This window comes from Mesoplodon densirostris, chromosome 8, assembly GCF_025265405.1.
Source record: "Mesoplodon densirostris isolate mMesDen1 chromosome 8, mMesDen1 primary haplotype, whole genome shotgun sequence".
In the NCBI taxonomy this organism is placed as follows: Eukaryota; Metazoa; Chordata; class Mammalia; order Artiodactyla; family Ziphiidae; genus Mesoplodon; species Mesoplodon densirostris.
Window position 1 is genome coordinate 67451577 of NC_082668.1, and position 3290 is coordinate 67454866.

Here is a 3290-nt window from a genome sequence, read left to right on the forward strand (position 1 = left end):
GTTAGAAAGGAGAAGGTACATGTCAAGGTGTTTGTCTACTTAACTAATGAAATCTATGCAATAGATGCATAACTATTTTCTATAAAAATAGTTTTTATAAGTCTTTTAGTAGTTAACTTCTTAAAATTGTTAAAATGTGTGCTGTTTTCTAATTTCAGAATCAAATGTATATTTTTAAAATACTTCATTAATTTATCATTTTTGTGTAAAGTTAAGATGCATCTATATCTTTAATACTCATAGTTGATTTGAGCCTATTAAGGTACTTGTCAGAGTAGTTCAAACATTTCATCAGAGGGCACACAACATTTTCTTCAGTCGGTAATGAGTCTCTACACATATATGTAACTCTAGAACTACATAGGCTCTATTATTTTGCAGACGCCAGCTTAGCACAGTGCCTGATACAGAATAAGCTGTTGTTTTATTAGGGTAGAATTATTGATGCCTGTCTAAATATGACATTACCTGGAAAAATGTTAGTTATTTCTATTACTACCTAAAGTAAGTTAATATATCAGGAAACAGCATATATCACATGCAACAATAACCCAATTTGAAGAGATGCCTATGACACAGAAAAATACACACAAATATACAAAGAAAGCAAGTACCATGTGGATAATTTATTTTCTTTGGGCAAAGTGACCAAAGTTGAGAGAAAATATCTCTACCACAAAGTAAACATAATTAAAAAAATTAAGGTCAGTATTTTTTAAATGATCAAATTCCTATCATCAGTATCCGATTTCTATTTTACTTTTAATGCCCCATGAAAAAATAATTCATAAGTAAAACCAAGGAGACTTTTCTCACAAAAATCTTAAGGGGTAAAACAGTTTTCCTGAATCCATGTTTTCATATTACAATTTCATAAATAAAACAAAACACATATACACAGCTTTACCCCACTTGGAAGCTCAGAGGTACACAGGTAAAGGGCAAGAAGGTTCGACACTAAGCTACTTGGGTTCCTTCTTTTCCTTTGTTTTTTTCCTTTCCTGCTCATGATCTGAGTCCTCTGCTTGCAGGCAGCAGGAGAAAGCCTGTCATCTAAGAAAAATATTGAACACCGAGGAAGTTATGTGTCAACCTTGCACAAGGGGCCATGCTAATTTTCTCTATATCATTAGAAATTGGACATTTGTAACTGAGAGGTCAGGTTCTAAACATCTTTAAAACTGAGTCAATTTAACTACAGTAATTTAAAGAGAATACCCATGAAAGCTTCTAGTTCATGTTCCCGGATCTGGATTCTTGGTTGTTCCTCTACTTCTTGGATCTACAAGCTAGCTGGAGATGTTTTTTCTTGGTTTGTTTTTATTTATATTTTCATTTGTTTTTATTTATATTTTCATTTACTTGTAATTCTAAGAAATGTAACTAATACTTACAGCACTATATTCCCTGGGGTCAGCAACATAAAGGGACCACCCCTGCACCCCCGGGTTAAAATCTTGGCTTCAAAATAAGGCACATGATCTTTACAACCAATTTAAAGAGCAGAAATGATAATTTCTTATCAAATACCTTTCCTTAAATGAATAAAAGTACCCATTTTGCTATATTTAAATATCCTAAGATGCAAATCATGTCAATAAAAGATGGAAAACACCTTTGAATATGAGTTGCACCAAGTTTTATTACATGCATTTAAACAAAATATTCAGTTGATTAAAATATATTTGAAGAATCCCATTCACACTTGATTCACTCTTCTGCCTGCCTTTACCTCAGGGTAGGTATGCAAATTTTCTTTTTCTACCTATAACTCTCACACCAACAAAGTAATGCTGTATTTAGGGTGTGATTTTATGATCCCTAAATTCTTTATTGCATTTTCTATGATACATTATGAAATGTTCTTTGACTAAGCAAAGTCAATGTCCCATAAGATTTATTACATATACCCCCATAAATGATATCTTAAAAAATAAAGACTTCATTATCCCATTAGTGAATAGGAAAAGAAAATCACAATCATTAGGAAGTCAAATGCTACCTTTGAGATTTGGGCAATGAAGTTACTTTGAGGGAGAACATCTATCATGAGAGAGACCATTTCTTTATGTGAAAAGCACATAGAATCTACATGGTAGAAAAGTTCTTTACTCATAAGGAAGCCAGAAAGAGTAGAATCCATTTATTTGTGAGTCTATTTCTTGAACCCTTATTGTTTTGGTTTCTTAAATCAAATTACTGAAATTGGTATTTAGAAATAAAAAGATAGGTTTCACACACAGTCACTAAGTTTATCACTCCGTGGAAGAAAATGTCTGACATGGCTATGTATAAATTGTATAGCATATTAAGAATTCTGACATTATGAGAAGAAGTGCATTTTAATGCCTACTAATTTCTTGGAAAACAGTCTAGTGAAATTATGAAAAATAAGACGCTTTAAAATTATCCACCAACACGAGGCTATGTTAGAACTTTAACAATCAAAATATCTAATGAGGGCTTCCCTGGTGGCGCAGTGGTTGAGAGTCCGCCTGCCGATGCAGGGGACACGGGTTCGTGCCCCGATCCCGGAGGATCCCACATGCCGCGGAGCGGCTGGGCCCGCGAGCCATGGCCGCGGAGCCTGTGTGTCCGGAGCCTGTGCTCCGCAACGGGAGAGGCCACAGCAGTGAGAGGCCCGCGTACAGCAAAAAAAAAAAAAAAAAAAAATCTAATGTTCAGTCCAGGTAGAGTGACTAGCTGTAGGATACTAGATGGAAAGGCTAAAAAGGTACCATATTTCTTCAGTACAATGCATTGTGACTGAATGATCTGCCATGATGCCTTTGGCAACTGTTTCTCTGAAGTTCAACTTACAAAAGGAAAATGAACTAACCCTGTTTACCACTTACTGGTAATAACTCACACTAATCTTGCCAAGGAAAGATCTGCTATCAGGTTTCCAATAATCTTAGGTTTTTGTCATCCTAACTCCTTTCAAAGAAAAGCTTTCATTCTTTGAAAGAACATTAGAATAAAATCCCTTTGGAGATAACTTTACATTTCCTATTCATAAGCCCCAAATAACAGCACTCCAGAGTAATAGCAGCGGCCTAATAATTCACCACATGTCTCACCACTCATTACCCTTATTTAGAGAAATATACTTAAGATCAAGTATAGGTTTCTAAAGCCATGTGGCAAAATGGAAAAATCATTGTTCTGGGAGAAGGATTCCTCCAATGGTTCTTGGGTGATCTTACAAAAGTCATTTAAATTCCCCTAGTCTCAGTGTATGCATCCAACATATGGGGCCATGCAAACTGTATATTCTAACTACCTCAGTA

General features: G+C 35.0%; 1 non-coding gene across 1 annotated transcript; it reads right to left on the reverse strand.

Annotated features, from left to right (window-relative positions):
- Positions 1 to 1058: 1058 nt before the first annotated feature.
- Positions 1059 to 1162, reverse strand: LOC132495514 (U6 spliceosomal RNA). Its single transcript, XR_009533249.1, has one exon. It is a non-coding gene; the product is annotated as a U6 spliceosomal RNA (small nuclear RNA).
- Between the last annotated feature and the right edge of the window lie 2128 nt (positions 1163 to 3290).